Genomic DNA, 23,607 nt, shown 5'->3' on the forward strand with positions numbered 1-23,607 from the left:
AACTTGTTCTACCATTTTCATTTTTTTTTTTTTTTTTTTAAATTTTCATAATATTTTCATTTTCTCATGAGATATAATTATATCTGATGACCTTAGAATAACGTTAATAAATTGTGACCTTACTATAGACAAATCCATTTCTTTTTTACCTTTTCGCACACTCCTATTCTTTCTCTTTTTTTTTTTTTTTTTTTCTGGTCTTTATTTTTCTTACCTTAGAAATATTTCTTTTGTTATTCAATCATTCTATTTTGCTTTATGATTTTTTGGGTTTGGCTTTTGTATTAACTCTGATAATCAATAAGAAACCATGCTTAAGATATGATTATTTTTCTTTTTTTTTTTTTTTTAAATTTTAGTTTTTACTCTTTTTCATTTCAAAATTTTTCCATGTGATTTTGTTTCAAATCAATTCTAAAATTTCAATTTCTCAACATTGGCAGAATATTTTTGTTTCACTTTATTTCAAGTGTAAATCAAGTTAAGCTCATTCTTTTAATATTTTCTTAATTTTCATTTTTTTGCTTTTTTCTTTTCTTTCTCAAATAAATTTATGTCTTAAATTTTAGTTTTCACTCTTGACTTTAAGCTGATGCTTAACACAAAACCAATACACACAACCAATGGTCATATTTTAAACCTTTAAAATTAAACTAATGAATGATAGTGAAACTAAATAAATCCAAAGCTCTTTTAATAAACTTTCGATTGAGTAATGCCCATTTAAGTAATGCCATGAGTACGAGTTTTTATATCTAAGATGTTTGCCTGCACTATGTTATTCTAATTTTAACTTGTACTATTTTTTTCAGTTTATATCTAAGTTAATCTGGTTGGTTACATATCATATTCTAATCTGGTTAGTTGCATATCATATGTATTTTATGTTGTTGTTACTGTTAATTAACCTTTGAATCTTCTGCTTATATTTTTTAAAAATAAGAATAGTTGCATGTTCATCAACATTGTTGTAATAGTTCTTGAAACTAGAATCAACAGTTTGATTTGTGGTTTTCCTTCTTAGAATGAGCTAAAATTTCTTTTTGCTGCTTTTAAGATGAGCAATTAGTTAAGAATTTGTTAGCTAAAGATCTATTTAAAAGTAATATCAACCAGTCTAAAAAGGTCAAATAAAGGTAAGTTTCTTTCTTTACAATTTGGTGTGTTTCTCATGAAATTTAATTGCTATAATCATTTTACATGTGCCTTAAAATAAAAACATTAATCTATAATTGTTGTTCGTCTTCTAATAGGTCTTTATAAGAACACATAATACATGAACTATCTCATTTTCTATTAGATCAATTTTTATTATTTTACTATCTTATTTTACATTACCTTAAAAAAGAGTAACGGGAAGTTATGAAAGGATTTTGTACATTTACTCACTGTTTATTGATCTTTCACTTTTAAAAGTTAAAGGCTTAGGTTGATTTGGTAACTAAGTCATGGAGAGAACAAACCTGGCTATAATAAATAGGATGTTCGGATGATACATAGAAAGTCATTAGACTTTTAAAGCAGAAATCCTTTTTTTTTTTTCTGTGCTTGAGTTGTTAAATAGGTTTTGAGAATTTTTTTTGTTTTTGTTGCATGGATTGTTTAAGAAATTCTAGTTTTTTATTTTTTATTTTTTATTGTAGTAACGTTATTTGTTTTAAATAAGTTCTTTATTAGATTGTGATATTGCTATGTAGTTGGTTTAGCTGTTTGTTGTAGTTCTCTATTGCTGTTTAATTTTTAATTAAAAATTTGAGTTTAACTTCTTAAAATATCAAAGTGAAAGCAAAAAATTTATCTTAGTCATTGCCTATAAATTAAAACTATCTCTTTTCATTGTTAAAATGTCCTCATTTTAGTTTTTGATTCTAACTTTAAATGGTAACTTCATAATATATTTTATTAATTTTGATTTTGTTGTGTAACTCTCTCCATATCTATTAATTTGCATTCACTCTTTCTCTTCAGCAAACACCTCTTCACTCTCTCTAGATTTGTAAGCTTTCTCTCATTTCAATTTTCATCTACATTCACATTAAAAATATATATTTTTTAATTACTCATAGCATAACACATGTTATATCTATATTAACCATTAAAACAATCAATTACCTCAATTTTACTACTTGAATGTCTTAAAAAATAATTGAAGGTTACATTTGGGGATAAAAGATTGCTTTACAGTTGTTTGTATTTATGATCTGCAATTGTTTGTTTTAAGGCCTTCAGCTCAGTTATATATTTTTTTCTTTCCTCTCCTCAATAACTGTCATATTCTTTTCTTCCTCTGTGAGCGGTGTTGCAATCGCCTCTTCCACTGTCATGGCAACCATTTGCCAATGTTGGCATTTCCTTGACTCTTCTTCATCAGGCTCTGCTTTTCTAGGTTTTAGGGTCCTGTGAATGTTACTAAACCCAAAAGGGCCAAACTGTTGCAATTTTTGCACTGGGTGCTTCGTGGTCTTGCTGTGAGTTATTCTTATTTCTGTTATGGTTGTCTCTAAGTAACTTGAAAATGTGTTATATTGACTTCTATCATTCCATGCATTTTTTAAATTTAGGCTGCTGAAGGTGAAGGGTTTCTAGGGCTTCTCGGATTATTGCTGTTGATTTGAACCTCAAAATATTCGAAGAAGATTGCAACAGTTTAGTTGATTTGTTGTTAGATTCCATGGTTATAGAGTAAAATTACTAATTGATCATGTTTCTTCTCATTCCTACTGTCAGCTAAGAAGTTTGGTATTACAGAATTCTTAATCCAAAAGAATACAACAAGCTTGTTCTAGATGTTGGTTCCAGCTTGGAAATTATTATTCATTTTGTATAGAGTTCTTTTAGTTTCAACATGCAAATAGGTTGATCCATGAAACCTACCAATATATGATCTATCAGTTCACAGTTTTGATTTATGAATCTCATTTTTTTAGCTATTGGCTACACGATTATCAAATTATTGATACTAGTGGAATTTAACACGATTATAAAATTAAACTGACAAATTGCTATTCGGAGTTATTGTTAATTATTGTCCTTTGTGTTAAAGATTTTAATAATTTCCACCATTCTTTGTGAGCAAAATTCTCTTCATTCATTATCAATATAGACATATCACCATAGCTTCATTCCCATATTTGAATAATCTTAATTTTTATTGTAGGTCTATCCAAAAATGGCCCTCCTAGGGACTATTCCTTAGAATTTTCAAGTTCAGCAAGGGCGTTTAGTGCCTTCAATTCTATCTCCATGATTGCCGCAATTTTTGGGAATGGGATACTTCCTGAAATACAAGTAATGTTCAGCTCTTATATGAAGTCATACAGTATCTTTTGATTTGTAGTTCTAAACCTTTTGTGAGATGGAAGATTATGAGATTTTTTACTAAGATGCTTCAAACCTTTCTTTTTTTTTCATCTGAATATTCTCATTCTTACAGGTAACTCTGGCTCCACCTCTTACAAGAAAGACGGTAAAAGGACTGCTAATGTGTTACACTATAGCCTTCTTTACATTCTATTCTACTACAATCTCTGGATATTGGGTCTTCGGCAACAAATCTAATTCAAACATTGTGAAGAGTCTGATGCTAGATGAAGGACCTTCCTTGGCTCCAACCATAGTTCTTGGCCTTACAGTTATAGTTGTTTGATACTGCACTTAAAAAGGGTGTCTTTGTTGATCTAGCAATCCAATGGTGATAGTCGCTTAAGGTTAGCTCAGGTGATTGGAAAGTGGGAATGTTGGGTAGAGAAAACTTACCTTTTCCAATTCCAATGATAATGAACTAAAATCAAAGGCAAAGGAAGAAATTTAAATTGGCCTTGAAATGATCGTTATGATTACAACTCTTGGGCTACATTTGTTGGTTGTTAGAATATATATTACCTTGTGTTATAATAAACTGCAGGAAGGGTTTTGGATTGATCCCATTAAGTCCATCTCAAAAGCTTATGAGAAGATAGACCAAGCAATTCTTTCACACAATTCTGACTTAGGATGAGAGGGATCCACTGCTGTCATTGCAATTTTGATAGATTTACAGAAATTATGGGTAGCCAATATTGGAGATTCATGTGTTGTTCTCTCAAAAAAAGGGTAAGCAATACAGATGAGTATTGATCATGAGCCCAACACAAAGCGAGGAAGCATTGAGAACAGAGGTGGCTTTGTCTTAAACATGCCAGGTTATTTGACAATTACTCTTTTTCTATCTAATCTTCTCTTTAAGGAAATTGTTTTTTTTTTTTTTTTTTTTTTTTTTCTGAATGAAAGTAAAAAAAGTTTACTTTAGGGAGGCTTACACATTCTATGGTTGTCCATACATATGCAAAGTTTACAATTTGTTGTCATTTATCTTTATACGAACATAACCATGGTACCACAGACCTGTGTAAGAAGGTCTAGAAGCCCCAAATATAACTTGAATCAGACCCCAAATGTTGCTTGTATTTTTGTTTCTTAACATACTATTCTAAACTTTTTGTCTCTCCTCTTGCTAATAAATGTATCCTATAGCATGACCTATGCTTTAATTTCTGATACAAACTCTGAATCATAATCATTCTCTTTGCCTATTCATTTCTTTGGGGTTTTCTATTAAGGTGTTGAAATGACAAAGGAAGGGAGGGAATATGTGAAACTTAAGTTAAGATTTATGTAAAAGAGAGTTTGCGATGGATTTGTCTAAATTTACTCTACGCGTTTTTGATAAAACTATTTGCTGATTGTTTGCAAACCACTCTAGCACCACAAATACACAAACAAAGGTTGTTTACTAACATTATAGTGATGAATCATTGGTTCTTATCTTAAATTATCTTTCTCTTATAGCCTTGAACACTGTATAGAGTTTAATGTAACTTCGCAATGTTTATCTTCACCGTCTTAAATTGTAAATTAATTTGTGTTTTTGGTATTGCTTTGTTGTTTTCGTTATAATTAGTTTATATCTTTAAAAAATTTGGGTTTGGGCTAATAGTGAACCCAACATGAAAACAGAAAGCAAAACTATTTGGGTTTAGGCTTAAAAACAATTTACTTTGGTTTAATTCTTCCCTCGATAGGAAAAATAAAAACAGAGGAAGAAAAAATCGCCAAAGCTTATAATTTTTGCCTTAATTAGAGATTTTTCCAACTACAAATAATATTTGAAGCAAAACACTTTGTTTTGTTAAGAAAAAAGCTGCTTTCACATCCCCAAATTGAGCATCAACAATTGAGAGGCATAGTAAAGGTGAGGCAAAAATGGGTGAAGAACCGGAGCCTTGATCATGTCATCGATACTAAGATCGATCTCAAACCAGCTTGCCTCTTGAAGGATGCTATAAAACGGTCGCTCACCAGTCTTCTTACTTCCAAGTCTCTTGCTAATTGGCAAAAGCTCGTTGGCCTCATTGTCCCTATTCTTTGCTTTTTGTTTAGGTATTTTTGGCTTTCTTTCCTCTATTTTTGAATACCTTTTTGTTGTTTTTGCCCTATTTGCAATGAAAACTAAATCAAAAAGCTCCATTTTGATTGCTATTTACTATTTTCATTGTAAGAAGTTGTTATATGATAAAAGCAAATGGTAGAAAGCAATATCAACACTTGGATCATTTGGTTTAGCTAAAATTGCACTAATATTTTCCACCACCATACCCAAATAATCCAGTTTGAATTATGAAGTGTATGTTAAATCTTGGTTTACTGACTCTATTATTCTCTTTTTTTTTTTTTTTGCTATGTGATTCTAGGTGCTCACATCCTATTGGAGAATTTTTTTAACCTTAGGCATTGAATGAACTTCTCTCGTAAAGGAAACATGAAGAGGTGCTTTTCTTTTACAGTCTTCCTTTTAGATTATGTTGATTTTTTATCATATGTTAAATATCAGTATGCTACAACTCAACAAAACCGTATAGTTAGGATTTTGATTTGTGATAATCCTTGGTAGCTTATGACAAAAGCTGAAGGGTTATTAAAGTTGAAATCTAATGGTGATTTTTAGCATGTAGTAGAATAAGATATGTTATGATTGTCCTTGATAGATTTATACTATCATATGCGTTTCATTATATCTTTTTTCTTCTTAGTCAAAGATGCTATTTAATAGATTAGGATCCAAAAAGAAGCATCAACACCATACATAAACACCAGAAGAATGCAAAAGAATACTCGAGCATCTAAAAAGTATCTACACCTCCACAGTTCACTCAAGAAACAAACAATTGTTTCAATCTACCACCATTTAAGCATAACACCATATCTAGCTTTTTCACATTTGACTTTAGATAATCCATCAGCCTTAAACATCAATGCATTCCCACTTTCATTATATCCTCTACTTTTTTTTAATTTGACATTAAAAATATTCAACCTAACTTTGTTTCTACAGGATAAACACGGACTGTCATGATTTCACTGTTTCTTTGAGTTACTTTTTCTACTCATCTCTTTGGCTTAAAGGTCATATTAGTTACTTTTTAAGTTGATAATTCATCTCAAAGAGCTTGTGCAACTTTTTTTGTCTGGAAGGTTGAAAGGTAGTAATTAAGAGTTGCAAAAACAAAGTTAACTCAAAGAAACATTATTTCATTGCTTCGTTGGGAGTTGTAGGATAACAACTCTTTTTTATTATATATTTTTTAATATTTAAATTAATATATAATTGTAATTTACCCCTACAAGTGAAGCGCGGGCTTGAAATTTAGTTCTAACAAAAGTAAAAGTAAGATTTTAGGAGAACCATTGATTGACACTCTGCGGCCTAATTGGTTGCCATTTGTCGACTATACACCCTCCCAAAATCTTTTTTTTAGAAAAAAAAAGAAAATGACAAAAATAAAATAGACGTGATATAAAATTATACATCTAATTATATAAAATAAATGCATGATTAAATAATATACTTGAGAAGCTTAATTTTTTGATAAAATCTATATAGATTCTTAAATAAAGAGTATATCAATCAACTATTAATTTCATGATAATAAATAACATTTTTTTCTTATTTTTACCTTTTTTTCATCTCTTGCATCTATTAAAATTAATAATTAGGAAAATGTGTAAAGCTTTTTAGGTTTATAGTATGTAAATTGATCCCTCTCCGTTAATTAATTATAAAGTAAATGTTAATTAATTCTAAAGATTTCTATTTTCTTCTAAAAAGTAATTATTTTATTTTTATGTGATAAATTTATATGCTTATATGTTTGTTTAAATAGATTATATATTTACTTAAAAAAATTATAATAGATACTATAATTTTGATATGTTGTATATTTTATTTGATATTATTATTTTTATAATTTTAAAAAGAAAAAAACAAAAGTAAACAAAAGATGGCAAGGAATTACCGCAATTTAATATTTATTAAAATAAATAAAAACTTACAAATAATTCACACATTAAAATATGTTTATACAATGATAATTTAAAATAAATAAAACCTTATATATTTATTAACATAATATATAACTAATATATTTTATATTTATATATATATATTTATTAAATATATAATTATATATTATACTGTATTATCTATTTTCATTTCTATGTATGAAGAATGTTTTAAAATTATATTCATTATTGTTCTCGTCTTTAAAATTTGATGGTCATATCTATTTTTATATTAGAATAAAAAGTTGAATTCCTCGAATATAGATAAAATTAACATTCTTAAAGACAAAGCAAGGTAAGAATTCATTATTTCCAATTTTTGAAGTTTGATCAGAATTTAAAAAGGTATCAAATTCCATTTGTTTTACTTACGTATTTTTGAATAAAATATATATATATATATATATATATATTCTATCATTATGGGGATTTAATGGGACACAAAAATATTGTAACCAGTTTTCTTTAAAAAAATTTCAAATAAATATTAAAACATTTAATATTTATTAAAATAAATAAAAACTTACAAATAATTCACACATTAAAATATGTTTATACAATGATAATTTAAAATAAATAAAAACTTATATATTTATTAACATAATATAACAATTTTATATTTATATCTATTTATTAAATATATATTAACTATATATTGTGCATGGATAGAAAGCGGGTGCTAGAGATGTTAATTGTAAGGAATGGGATTGGTAGAATATTATCAATCTTCATTCTTGTATTTTTATATTATACTTATCCTTGCACCAATACTCACAGATATTTTAAATTTATACCAATTTACATTTAATGAATATAATTAATCCCTTAACTTAAAAAAAATAAAAATAAAAGCCATCATTTATTTTTTATTTTTATTTTTTATTTTGTATATTTATATAATTTTTTATAATTATATTTTAATATATATTTTAAATAGAAATATATTAGTTTTAATTAATCTAAAATAATAATTTATATTATTTAATAAAAATTTTAATTATTAAATATATATAAATATATATGTAAAATATGAATAAAAATACGAGACAGATATTATATTACTCGTATTCATTCTCATATTTTATAAAAATTTAAAATTATATATATTTTCATCATCATAGTGCAATAGCAATTGTCATACCTTTTTAAGTAAAAAATCAAATTTTTTATTGAATATAAATAAAATTGATATTCTCAATAAGTATTATATTATTTATTTTTATCGTTATATACAATGAATATTTTAAAATCATATCCATCTTCATTTTTATATTTGAAATTTGATATCAAGACCCATTATTATATTAAAATAAAAAATTAAATTCTTCAAATATGTATAAAATTAACATCCTCAAAGACAAAGCAGGGTAAGAAATCGCCATTTCCAATATTTGAAGTCTGATGAGAACATAAAAGCGAACAAATCCCATCTACACAACCATTGTTGACCGTTGTTCGCAAAACAAATGGTCAGAAAATAGCGGGTCTGGGCTCGAAAACCACGTCATGATTCTCCGTGTTGACTTGGAATGGAAAGCCTCATAAGCCAGTAGTCAATTCGGAAATATTGGTAAGCCTTGAAAATGGAATGGAGCTATATTTTCCATTTCATCCATTGGCATTGGTCCGTGAAAGAGAAAGGATATATAGCAAATGGAGCTTTCGTCTTAACTTCAAATCACCCCTTCTCTCTTTTTCTCTCACGTCGCATTAAAAGGGTTGGGCAAATGGCTACTCCATCAAAGGGTTTTGCAGAGGTTTCAAGCCTTTTAATTTGATTGAGTTTCCACATGCTGCAAGGACCAGTTATTGAATGGAAGAGAGAAAATAGGAACAATTTTTCATAGCAACAAATTTCAACGAAGGTTTTTGTGATGAATTTTAGTTTTGATTTAGAACTGATTTAAGGGCTAGAGGAGAGGGCACTTGTCCAATGCAATAGATAGCTGTCCCTATTTGAAGTCTGTTTTTTTTTGTTTTTTTTTTTTTTTTTTTCTGTGTGAAAAGCTCTCTGTTTCCTAAAATTCAACTTCGTTACGGCCAACCCGAGGCTTATTAGTAAGTACATTTCTTTTGGGTACGTATATAGTTCTTTATCTAATAATTTTGAAAACGATATAATATAATATAAAATATTAAAATATGAAAATAATTTAATTTAAAATTTTAACCAAAATTATATATAAATTTTAAAAAATTAAAAATTATATTTATATTTAATGTGTAAACATAAATTAATATATAATCATTTTTATTTTTTACATGAAAAATATACAATCACAAATACACTAATCTAATTGTCAATACTCCTTTGGCTTAACTCTATCTGAAAGTGAAAAGCATCGAAAGAATTTCATTTTTCAATGTTAAATAGATGTGTTCTTCCATGAAATTACCATAAAGTAACTTTTTTACAAAATTTTTTTGTGTCTAGTTTCAATTTTGGGAGTTTTTTTGGAAAAATAAGAAAATGAAGAAAATGATTAGATGTAAAGGCAGAAAGTATTTTATGCATTTACATTCTGATGCGCAAGTTAGAGATCAAGATAATAGAGATATGAAGGAAAAAAAAGTAATGAATTATAACAAGATGGAAGTTAAAATAATAATACCTAAATGTTCATATTTATAAATAGGAAGTGAGAGACCTTGTAGGGACAACAGTAACATGACCGAATTGATGTGGTACTGAACATGTTAGGTCAGTTTAAATATCCGACATGCCTTTGGTTATTTGTTGGCAACATCTATTACGAGGAAAAGATCACAATACCCTTTTGACAACTAAATACCCCTTAACAAAACATATATTATCAGCTAAGAACAGTAAAAAATAATTTGATTCTTGAGTTAAATATAAAATAGCTCATGTTCCTTTTTTTTTTATTAATTTGGTATTTAAAACAATAAAATTCTCACTTTACTATCTAAATTTTCATTTTGTTAAACATTTTGATATTTCAAACTAATATCATTAATCAAGTTGCTTAGGTTATATTAATATACAATAAAAAAATGACACGTGATATAAATATCCAATTATTGCCACATCATTTATTTTTCACATCATATTTTTATTTTTTAAAAAATTATATTATATATATTTTAAAGTTTTTGCTAATGTGTTAATAGCTGATTGTGATGATAATTGAACATTTATGATATATAATATGATTTTATTAGGTATTCATGTAAAATCAGTCACTTAATTGACAATAACAGTACAAGGTACTAAAATGCTTGATAAAATGAAAGTTGAAATATCAAAATGAGAATTTTATTTCTTTAATAGGGATGGCAATAAAATAGATATCCACTATTTTTGAGGTATTTTTATCCAAAATCATTTAATATTCATAATATTCGATCCAAAGGCGAATCTAAAGGGGGCTAGCAAGGGCCTTGACCCCCTTGTTTCCTCAAAATCACTTTATAAGTATATTTTCATCCAAAAATGAGTAAAATCATATTTAGCCCCCCCAAAATGAGTAATTTGGCCTTTCGTTTGGGAACAATTGTATTAATATGGTAAATTTCATAAATTGCTAAAAATTTTACTCGTATATGCAATAAATAATTTGATTTTCTTTCCATTTCCAATAAAAACTTTCTCATTTTTAATGTAATCATTATTATTTCATTAAATTTTTTAGTTTCTTAAAATGAAAATTTTTTAGTCAATTAATTAAACAAGCATGTTGACATTAATTATTATGTCAAAATATTTTTTTATATAAAAAAAATACTATTGAAAAAACTCAACTACTTATATATATTGTGCACATAAAATTACAATTTTAGTTGTACATTATTAATATTTTTTTTATCAAAATTTTCATTTCTAAAACTCAACCTTTTAATGTATTACTCTTATTCTTTATTTTTTTTCAAAAAATTATTAGTTAGATTTTAATTGTTCTTTAAATATCCAAAAAATTTCTTTTAATCGTAAAAAGAAATTTATACTCTTTTTATTTTATTTAACATTAATTTTTTTATTAAATGTTTATCAATTCACCTTATTTTTATATTGATCCCTCTAAAATAAAATATTTGACTTCACCCCTGTTCAAATTCGTTTAAATATTCATTTAATTTTATTATTATTATCTAAATCCAAATATGTTTAAATATTTGAATCTATTCAAATATTCATTTATTTAAAATTTTTTATAAAAAATAAAATAAATAAAATTTTAATTTAAAATTCAAGTTCATTCTTAATTAATAACAAATAAAGGTTATTTGTTAAGGTTTGAAACCTTCTACAAGTATAAAATTTTATGTATTTTACATATATTCATGGGTATTGGATTTGGATATTCATTATTATTCATTAAAATTTAAACAAATTTGAATATTGGATATTTAAGAATATTATCTATATCCTATCCGAATCTGTTATAGATAAAAAATTTCTTATTCGATTTCATTAATTATCTATTTATAACTATTTGAATCTAACATAAAAAGATCGAATAATAATGAATATCTATTTATTTATTATTTATTATGATCTTTATTTTTTAGGTACCAAATTGATAAAAGATTACATTTTATATAAAAGATAAATAGTACATGACCCATTTTTCTTACGTAATCTACATGTAGTCTATAGACGTGTACATCTTGATAAAACTTTCGCGTGTACTTTGCAATATCCAGGCAAGAGATTGCTTTTTTCAATGGCTTCGAAATCCATCCTCCTCCTCGTGTTTCTTATGTTTAAACTGCAATGCTGGAGCTCACAAATATGGACCAAATCTGGTTACTTTTACTCAAATTCCAACTGAGGAAACTATAATTCCACGTTAGAATCATACAACTACCACCAAATTAATAAATTAAGATGAGGAAATCTATCATCATCCTATTTTATTTTTCTTTCTTGTTTATTCAATTCCTTGACAATACCGAATTTTCAAACATTTACTTGAAGAAATCTGTCAACCAACATCATTTTTTGCCTCTATTGGTATATTCTGACTTTTGGGGCTTTCTCATGTGGTAAACTTTCAATTTTTTATTTCCACACAGAAAAAACCTACTGACTTTAGGGCTTTTCAGGTAGTTGAGCATGGTGCGGCACTTTACTTTCCTAGTAAACAATAAGGCTGTCTTGTCATTATCAATTTATCATGTCATGTTAGCATGCTCAAGATTCAAAAAGAACAGAACTTAGTTTCTAAAGTTTGGAGATCCTCATAAAACATTGTACTACAATTAATATAATGAATAATGTTCACAGCTTATGGATTCTGTTTACAATTGCTGCTGATGGGGACTATCATTTGTTACCTGCAAACAAAAATATTCAAGTGAGGATTTACAATGATTAGAGATGATAATCATACATTAATTCCACAAGGTTTTGGCTGTAGGGCTTTTAGGTACTGTGAAAATATCAGTATCTTGGATACGAACCAAAACATTAGTTGAGAGAGAGCATAACAATAGTGTTCCTAATCTCCAAGTTTTCAGTTTCACTAATATTAAAGCAGCCATAAATAAATTTTCAAGTGAGAATAAGCTGGGGGAAGGATGGAGATGGACCTCTCTTCAAGGTAATACTATTAGGCTAACTTCTTATACATAACCTGAAAATGAGTTTTCGAAAAGTATCTTCATCTCTAATATATAATATGAGCTAGACATGAAATCGTAATGGCCAGGCAGATTCAATCATGGTTGGGGAATTTGCGGCATTCTTCGATACTGCATTAGAAGAATCATATTTTCTAGTCTACGTGCATTTTGCTTACCTGCTAGAGATTCTAAAATTTCAACAACATTCAAACAATGAAACAACTCTGTTCGAGCCAAGCTTCGAGCTAAGGGTTAGGGCTTTAAAATCACAAGAGAGAAAGAGAACGGTTAAGAGCAAAAGCAGTAGAAGTTTGCTAAGTTTGCACTTTGATACTCAAGCTAGAGGTTAGAACAAGAGAGATTAGAAAGAGAGGAAAATATGAAAGTAAGGAAAAGTTAGCCTTTATAGATAATACCTGGATGACTCTAATTATAGGAAAAAGATAAAGGGTTTGTAGGATAGGATAGTAACGTAGCTAAGTTGACATGGCACTATATATGTCAGGTCAACTCAAAAGTCAAAATACCCCTAACTATCAGTTGACATTCTTTAATGAGGGAAAAGACCAATTTGCCGTCTAGACCTGAAATACCCTTAATATTCTGTCCCTCCACCAAATAGTTTTGGTATCAAATTGGTAGGTGTCTAATTAAGCCCTTATAAAGTGCTTGTTTGCTAGTTTGACCTTGAGTTTTTTTAGTGTGGGTTTTGAAAATTTATGCCTTGGGCTTAACCTCACATTACCAAGGTTGAATGTTCTTAAGGCAGAGGTGAGGGCCACGTAAGAGAGATTTATGATTGATTTTAGGTTGTTGAGTGTAGTCTTGACCGCTTTAGTGAGTGTCAACTTGGCATGTGATCGTAGGTGCTGAGCTTGGTCTTGAGTGTGAGTTTTAGGTAATATGCTTAACTAGTATGTTCTGGGGTTGTCGAGGTGAATGACCTTGTGCCAAAGTTGCTTAAGGTTAAGCTAAGCAAGCTTAAGTAACTACTGATGTGGCTTATATACCTGACGTGAGACTTATAATTTTTTTATGGTGTTGGAGTTTGATTTTTAGGTCTAATATAGGGTTGACCTAGCATTTGGTCCATTTGGCAAATCAAGCTTGCATTCTATGACCGGTCTGACAATTTGAATAGGGTAAAATGATCAATTTGCCCTTTTATTGTTTGAAAATCACATTTAATGAGGAAAGAGGTAATTGAGCGATAAAAATCTAAAGCTAAGAAGATAAACGATCATCCTCAATAACCATCTGGACACATGGCATAATTTGGAATGTTTATCTGATCTCTCTATTGATATATAAATGCCTTTAAGGGTCTTCATTTTTCATCTTGCTATCTTTTTACTCTCAAACTAATCTATTTTTTATCGACCTTAAAGTTCTTTCTTTCATTTAACTGACCTTCTTACCTTTCTTTTACTTTGGTATGTTTTCTTCATTTTCCTTCTTATAATTTTTTCTTGCGCAAACTTTAGGGGTTCAGAAAATTACAAAGTAGTTCCCAAGGGAGGTCAATTTAACAGTGGAGACAAAGTGATAGGGTCCCTTATGTCATTGCAAGAGTAGATTAATTTAGGGTTGCCTTTTAGCTAAACCTAATGACCGAAGAAAAGCAGAAAAAAGTAGAAGATAATGCCCATGTTAGGGGAAAGTGAGTCTATCAGAGCATATATAACCTTGTAGATACTATGGACTTTGAGCTAAAAAATGCCCTAATTTTAGTGTCTAAGGTCAATCCAGCTTTTCTAGCTAATTTTCCTTTTTGTTCTGTTATTTTTGCTTTTTAGGTCCAACTTTTTATTCCTTCTTCTTCTATCTCTCTTATTGAGCCCAGCTCCAATTGATGTTCCTCACTTTTCTTTTATGTTTGAAGAGTTTTCTTGCCCTCTTTTTCCTCTGACATTGTGGTGTACTCTACCATTGTTCTTACTCGAAATCCCACTCCTACTCTAAATGCTGAGTCTTTTGACAATGAAGGCTCTAATGATTAGAAAAATTCTAATAGAAAGCAGGAAGGAGAGACTAACCAGGTCAAGAAGAAAGTTGAAGATAAAGTGGTGTCCTCCTAAGATTTAGAAGACCTGCTTCAATTTTCCTTCTTCACTCATTATTCTTTAGGTCTAAACCCTAACAACATGATGAAAAGCTTAAAGGACAGGGATAATCTTGAAGACTACAACAACATGTGCTTTGCTGATCACGTCTAATATTTGGGGTTTAACTTTAACTATCCAAAAAAAGATACAGTGTATCGATACCAACCATCAGGGACTGGGTCATTATTCCTATAGAAGGTCACCAACTTTAGGTGTATTAAGATTTTATAGTGACCGGTTTATGGTTTCTTCTACATCTTTTTGTTGTTGAATTTTTTTTTATAATTTAACTATCACTGAGCTCATTTCAAATTCTTTTTGGTACATAGTAGCTTTTATTAGTTTTTGTAAAAACCTAGGTATTCATCATTTTTACCCTTTATTTAACGAGTTTTTCTCCATTAAAAAACACTTATAAAATAAAAAATGGTTTTACATCATAGCTCATCTAGCAAAAAAGATATTCGCGAACTGTCCAAGCATAATAAAAAATTAAAAATTATTTTTCCTCTGTGTTCATAAAAAAATAAGAATAAAAATAATGAGTTCGAGGTATGAGAGATTTTGAATAAGCTCAAGATTTTTTATGATGAACCCACTCATTTCATAATAAACGACCTTAATGCTCGAAACCATATTTTAGAGTTCATTAAGAGGGGAAAACTGATCATAAATGCTTACAAGTTAACCTCTCTTGAAGTAGTGAACAAGACTAAATATTAGGGTACATTTGAGTTAACCTTGTAGAGTATTTAATTTTGTAAATTTTTTCTAACACTTAGCTCATCTTGCAAAAATGTCTGATGACATCTAGCCTTTCAAGACCTTTGACTTCTACAAGTTTTTTCAGCAACCACGATTGAAAAAGGGCCAAAAGTAACCCACCTAGCTTAGGGCTCCCTGTAAAGGGAATTAAATAATTGATCCCCTTGTCATTTAGAAGTTGAACTTTGTAGCTTAAGCTTCTGTCAGTGTCAAAGGCAAGTAAAAGATGATGACAATTTAGGAGGTTTTTTTTCCCTCAAAAGATAAAAAACTAAGGCTTCACCTTTCCTAGCAGATCCCGAGATCCAAATTTTTAGGCCCACTTCAAAGTGCTTCTCTACTGGCTTGGAGTATGACACTAAAAAGAATCCTCTCAAGAATACTAATGTGGCCAAACAATTCATGAAGGTCGTAGTCCTTCAAAAGAGTAAGTTATCTTTTAGTTTAATTTTTTATTGTTTGATGGATTCCATTATTTTTTAAGTATAAGCTTGATTTTTCTTTTTGCAGTTTCAGAGAAGCCATTCCCTCTAATACAACCAGTGAAGGCATGCATCATGCCTACTTAAATTTAGCAATGTTTCTATAAACTAAGCAAGATCTTAGAAAATTTGCTCAAAAAAATTATAAAAACAATGACTTGATTGTCAAGCTCTTAGCAAATCTTTCTATCTTATAAGAAAGAATAAGTAAAGAAAGAAAGCTAAAAACTTGGCAGCCAAGTAAGAAAAAATATAGATCCAGAAGGCTTCAGTTGAGTTCATAAAGGAACAAGATGTGCACAAACTTAATAAGGTATAGGTTGAGATTACCAAGTTAAGGTTTGAGTTAAAGGCTGAATAAAAGGCCAAAGAGAAGGCCATGGAAGAGATTATCTGAGAGTTCATGGCTTTTCAAAGGTATTCTAATCTTCAAGTCAAATTCTATAAAGAGAATGATTTTGACGCCTTTGAGCTATACAAGGATGAGGTGTTGTTCAAGTATGCAAGTTTAAACCTTTACCTCTCGAACATCAGACTAGATAACCTTAAGATCATATTTCCTGTCTAGTTTAAAGAAAAAAAAATAAGGATAATGGAAATAAGGATGTGATCATGGACACCGATCTCAATGTCATTCTTAGCCCCGAAGTTGAGGAAAAATCTATTATTGTTGCTGAGAAAAAGGGAGACTAAAGAGAATGAAGGATTTTTTTTACTTTTTTACTTATCTTTTATCAAATATGAGGTCAAGTTTTGTAAGGACCTCTATTATATCACTCTACAAATTTCTATTAGATCATTCTTTGTAATCACAATTAATCGACTAAAATTCTATCAATAGAATGAATGAAGTATACTTTTGTTACAAGTTTTAGTTTTGTAATTTATTTTTTTACCTTTTTTTTACACTTTGTCTTCATCCAACATTTGGATTAAGTAGTTTCCAAGTCTTAGATTATGTAAAATGATGAGTTCAGACATTAAATTAATTTGGTAAGTCAATCTCAATATTTAACAAATCACAGTTTAAATAAGGTGAGCTTGATCAAAAATAACTTAAGGACTCATTAAATTAACTTAAGGATCTAAATTAACACAAGTCCTAACTCGGTTCACTTTGGTTGTCAATCTTTTTAAAACTAGTTGTAAGGACTTAGATCAGGCAATTCATTAGCTCAACTATTTGTGTAGCATGTCACCTTAGATTTTAAACTTTATTTTTCAAGTATGAGCTTGGTAATTAAGCTCTAGAATTTTATAATGAATATAATTAAAGTGTAAATTTTATTCAATCAAACTTTGAAAGGTTACAAATTGTCAGCTCGATTTTACATCTCTTTACTAGTCGTAGATTTTAAAATTGTTTACATTTCATGTCCTCAGAATGGGATTACCATTCATATCTTACAACCTGTAAGTCGCATCATGGATGACCTTCTTGACAACATAAAAATCCTTCTAGTTCGAGGCCAAAATTTCACCTCATCATAAACTCCTGAAGCTTTCACCTTTTTTAGTACTAAGATACCCTTTTTTATATTTTTAGGTTAGACCATTTTATTGTAAAAATTGGCTACTTTTTGTTGGTAGGTTGCTATTCTGGTCAAAGACACATCTCTTTACTCTTCTACTAAATCAAGATTGGCTCTAAAGGCATCCTCGTTTCCCTCTTCAGATTCAAGCTCAACTTAAAAGCTCGAGAGACTGATCTCTATAGATACCATAGCCTCTGTTTCAAATGCTAAATTAAAGAGAGTTTCTCTTGTGAAAAGATTTTTGGTCATCTTTAAAGCTCACCAAACTCCAAAGAGTTCATTGTTCCATTTGCCCTTAGCTTTATCTAGTCTCTTTTTCAAAACTTTAAGTATTATCTTGTCAGTTGCCTCAACTTGACCATTACATTGAAGGTGAGTGACTTATGTGAACTTTAGGTTAATGTGAAAATTAGAGCACCATTTTTTAAACTTAGAGTTTTTAAACTATTTTTCATTGTCTATTATTATAGACCGAAATAGATCAAATATGCAGACTATATTCTTTTATATGAACTTTTCAACTTAAACTTCTGTTATTGTATTTAGAGCTTCAACTTTGAGCCATTTTATGAAGTAGTCCACTGTTAATATTACAAATCTACTCTACCTTGTGATAGGGGTGAAAGATCCGAAGACATCTATTTTTTATTACATAAAAGGCTTTTTGATAATGGAGGTTAGTTTGGTTGATGAAAGATGTTGTATATTGGCAAATCTCTAGCATTTATCACATTTTTTTACTAGGTTGATTGCATCCTTTTTTATAATTGGCTAGTAATAGCCCTATCTAAGTACCTTATAGGCAAGTGGCTAAAGTCTGAGGTGATTGCCATAAATTTTTTTCTGTATTTTTTTGAGTGAATAGTTTACCTCTTCTTCATCCATATATCTTAGGTAGGGCAAACTAAAAAATCTCTTGGATAATTTTTCATTTATCATTATGTATATAGGAGTTTTTCTCATCAAAGTTTTTGCTCAGGCTTTATCTTCGAGTAGTTCTCTCATTGTCAAGTATGCTTTGATTGAGGTTAACCATGATTCTTTCTCTTTAATATGCTCAACCACTTTCTCTTCTATACTCTTTTATTCTAGCACTTTTACCAAAACGTGAGTTAAGCTCTCTATTGTCATTCTCAAGGCTTATGTAGACAATGAATCAATGTTTTCTAACCTCAATATTTTTTTTATTTTGACCTTAAAAAATATGGCTAAAAGAGTTCGTACTTTATATAAGTACTTCTTTATTTATTTATTTTTTTGCTTCAAATTCTTCATTTATTTGGTCAACCACCAGTTAAGAGTTATTATATATAATGATGTTCTTCACATTTAACTCAATCGTAAGTTTTAGGCTAGCAATTAGGGCTTTATACTTGACTTCGTTGTTGAAAGCTTTAAATCCAAATCTTAGGGCATATTGAAGTTGTAAGTTTTCTAGACTAATTATAATTAGACCAACTCTATAGTGGCTGACCTATCAATAAAAAGTTTTCACATTTATTCTTTCTTGATCTCTTTAGCTTCTTCGAGTTATTTGTCAGTCCTAGTCAAGATACATTCCATAACAAAATCTATTAGCACCTGAAATTTTAGAGTTAATTTAGGGAACATGTGCAGGTCATATTTATTGTGTTCCATTGTCCATTTAATTAGCCTTTTTGACAATTCTAATTTTTTGTAAAATTTACCTGAATGGCTAGTCGGTTAACACATGAATTGTGTGAGCTTAAAAGTATGGCTTAAGTTTTCTAGCCAACATGGCTACTATATAGGGTAATTTTTTTTTATCTTGGTGTAGTTTATCTTTAACCCTGTCAGCACTTTGGTCATAAAATACATTGGCCTCTATCTTTCTCTTTTCTGTTTGACTAATACCAAGCTGATAGCTTAGTTGATTGCAGCCAAGTATAAATACAATATTTCATCAAGTCTCAGCTTAGACAAAATAGAAGGGGGAAAAGGAAACTCCCTAAGCTTTTCAAATGCTTTCTAGCATTAGGGGATCCACCTAATGTTAGAGATACTCTTTAAAATTTTAGGAAATGGTAGGCAATATTTTACTGACTTGGATATAAATCTGCTCAAGGCAGTTATTCTTCTAATTAGTTTTTGACCTTTATTATTGAGGTCAGAGCTTTCATGTTAAAGATGGCCTAAACCCTTTTTAGATTTTCTTTTATACCTCTCTTATTGATTATATAATCGAGAAACTTATCCGACGTGACACCAAAAATGCATTTACTTAAGTTGAGTCTCAGGTTGTATTTTCTCAAAGTATTGAAGGTATCCTTTAAGTCCTTTAGGTGCTTGACCAAGCTCTTACTTTTTACTATCATATTGTTTACATACACCTCTATATTTTTACTAAGCTAATTTTTAAAGACCTTATTAACCAATCTCTAGTAGGTCATTCTTGTGTTTTTTAGGTTGAAGGGCATAGCTTTATAACAATATAAACCCTTTTCTATTATAAAGGTTATTTTTCCATGCCTTCTTTTAGCATTTTAATTTGATTATAACTTGAATAGACATACATGAAACTAAGTAGGTTGTGCTCAACATTATCATAAATCAATCAATCTGTGCTAATGAGAGGAAAGCTATCTTTTGGATAGGCTTTATTGAGGTTAGTAAAGTTGATGCACATTCTTCATTTTTCACTATACTTTTTTTTCGTGACCATATTGGCTATCCAATTAGGGTAGTATACTTCTGTGATGAAGCTTGCTTGTAGTAGTTTACTGACCTATTCCTCGATCACTTTTTGCCTCTTAAGGGTAAAGGTTCTCTTCTTTTGTCAAACTGACTTCATATTTGAGTCAATGTGTAACCTATGTACCATTACCTTAAGATCAATCCATGGCATATCTGATAGGGTCCATGCAAATAGGTCGATGTTGTTTCTTAGTAGTTGAATTAGTTTCTCCTTATGGTCTAGCTTGACCCTAATTTGCATATATTTTTCAAGATTATTCTCTTAAAACGGCATAAAGATAAGTTCATCCATCAATTATAGTCGATCTCAGGTCTTTGATCGATTATTTCTTTTTGTTCAGTTAGGTTAGGATAGTTTCTTACAAGAAGAATAGATCCTAACATGGCAGTTAGTTTTTGTTATTAATATAGTAACATGTAGTAAAAAATAAAATTGAATCAAAATGTAGATTTGTATTTAGAATTTTTTTTTGACAAGCTTAATAGGTTGATTCTATTGACAAATATGTGTGTGTCGGCTTAAGGGCTAGGCTCTATATAGCTGATCAAAATTATCAAAGTAGCTTGCATAAATGTAAACCTTAACAACATAGAACAGCTTAAAAGTACATTTTTTTTAGTTAGTTTCTTGTTGCTTTTTACCAATATCACTTTACTTTGCTTCTTTAACTTCTTTAATCTTTACATTAGTCTATCTTTTTTTGCTTTTTTTCCCTAGTCAAATTATCAATTTGTTTTTTACTCTTACCTTTCATCATTGTAATATGGCATTGTCACATTAGAAACTCGTCTTCTTTGACCTTTCCAATCTCGTTTAATGTTAGGAACTTATTCTTTAAGTGAAGAGCTAAGTCAATTAGATGCATAATGAACTAGTTAGGATGGCCTAGTATCATGTTGAAGGCTAAAGACACATCTAGCCATACACTCGATAATCGAGGTAATGGTCTTTAGCTTATTACCTAGTGTGATTGACAACTTGATCATTCCTTTTACCAACACTTGTTCATTCCTTGAGCCAATCAATGTAGTAGTAAATGGCTTCAACATCTCTTTTCTAGTTCTTATTTTTAGCATTGATCGAGCTCCTACTATCAAATAAAATCCTCCTTACCACATAATTATATACAACAACAGTGACTACATGTCTCATTATGTGGGAATTAAATTTTTTCCATGTCTTCTAAAGTAAAAGAGATTGGTTCATTTTTTTAATCTTTTTTTTCTTGGTTGAAGACCTTATAGCCATTATCATTATTTAGTATAACTTTCTCTTGGTCAATGTGGACCCAATAGCAATGGGCCTATTATCTATTGCTCAACCTCTTTTTTTGTGTTCATTTCTCTAGTTCCCATCACCTCGATTTTTATCTAGTCTATCCCTTTGATTTCTTACTAACTCTTCTCTGCAATCTTTTTTTTTATAGTTTGCCTTACCTTGACCCTGTCTACAACAATCCATAAATCTTTCCAATTGACATCTCTTGATTAAACTTTTTATCTCATTATTCAAGTTAAGATAGTCCTTTGTATTATGGTCAACATTTTAATGAAAAGTGTATCTTTTAGTTGGGTTCTTTATTATGTTTTACCTCAATGATTTCAACCTTCTAAGCTTTGGATCTCTTTCTATTTATATCAGAATCCTATCTCGAGAGGTATTTAATATAGTGTAATTTTTTTCTCTGCTCAAGCTCTTAACCTTGTGCCATCTCCCTTTTAGGGAAATATTACAAAATTTCTTACCTTTTTCTAGTCGATAAGGGAAATGAACCATTCTTACCTTAACTGCTAAGGATGAAGGATGAACCTTTCTCACTTTGGTTATTTTCATTATAACTTTAGCATTTATGTGTTTTTTAAGTCACTAATAAGACATTGGCTAATGTCTTTAGTGGCTTTAAAGACAAGAAAAGCATCATATGGTACTTTTTATCATTGAATCCACTAGTCAAAATGACGACAGTGATTGTTTCCTCTAGATCTTTCACTTGTAAAGCTTTCATGTTAAAATGCGTAATATAGGCTTTTAAAAACTCATTTCTACCTTGATGGATTAATATCAAGCTTAAAGTAATTTTCTTTGTTCTTCTGTTACTTACAAATCAGGAGAGGAAAGAGTGGTTGAGATTTTTAAATGTGATGATCGACTTTGGTTTGAAGATACAATATAAGGATCGAGCTACCCCTTTAAGGGTTGTAGTCAATCTTTTACACATCAGGGCCTTATCTACACTTTACATCATCATGTTAGTTTTATAAATTTTCAAATGATCAAAGGGATCGAGGTACCGTCGTAGGTCTCCAAGATCAATATTTTGAATCTTTTTAGAGGCATGGTCTTATTAATTTTCTTGATGAAGGGTGAGGTTTCCAAGAACTTCAACTCATCTTCAAAAGTGATAGCTTTTTCTTTTAGCACCTTTTTCATAGCATGCATTCTAGCCTTCAAATCTCTATTCGACCAGGGCTCTTAATCGATCTATTTAGACTTTTGTGTGATTACATGTGTGGAGTTGTGGATGGGATAATAGTAATAAGTGGCTGAAATAGCATATTCCTCCTCCCTAAAGGCTGAAGAGGCCATAATTTCCTCATAACTCGATTGCCTTTCTACTAGTTGTTTACTAAGAGTGATCAAGTCAAGTACTTTTGAGGCTATAGATGGCATTATACTTTGGATCATTTGTTTTAGGGCTTGGATTTATTCGATCAAGGCTTAGAATTGTTCCATAGTCAATCATGCTTATATCAGCATAGGTGGTTTGTAGGTTTACTATTGTGGGTTTCGGTCTCAATTGGGATGATTGGTTCTCATTTCTCATTGGCTCTCTTTTTAGGCTGTATAGTGTTTAGTTCAGTCAAAAATTGTTCCCCTACTTGGTAGGCCAAATGTTAGAGCCGAGCTTCGAGCTGAGAGTCATGACTTTGAAATCACAAAGGAGAAAATGAGTGGTTAAGAGCAAAGGCAGGGGAAGTTCTTGCACACCATGCTCAAGTATGAGTTTGAAACAAGAGAGGTCGGAAGGAGAAGAAAATATG

General features: G+C 29.6%; 1 long non-coding RNA gene across 1 annotated transcript; it reads left to right on the plus strand.

Annotated features, from left to right (window-relative positions):
• The first annotated feature begins 2,167 nt into the window (after positions 1–2,167).
• On the plus strand, positions 2,168–6,036 carry LOC149515383 (uncharacterized). The gene is made up of 4 exons (XR_016326874.1): positions 2,168–2,468; positions 3,158–3,288; positions 3,434–5,418; positions 5,730–6,036. It is a non-coding gene; the product is annotated as an uncharacterized LOC149515383 (long non-coding RNA).
• Positions 6,037–23,607: the final 17,571 nt, after the last annotated feature.

Source organism: Durio zibethinus, chromosome 13 (genome assembly GCF_047325235.1).
Source record: "Durio zibethinus cultivar Kanyao isolate XHJ-2024 chromosome 13, ASM4732523v1, whole genome shotgun sequence".
In the NCBI taxonomy this organism is placed as follows: domain Eukaryota; kingdom Viridiplantae; phylum Streptophyta; class Magnoliopsida; order Malvales; family Malvaceae; genus Durio; species Durio zibethinus.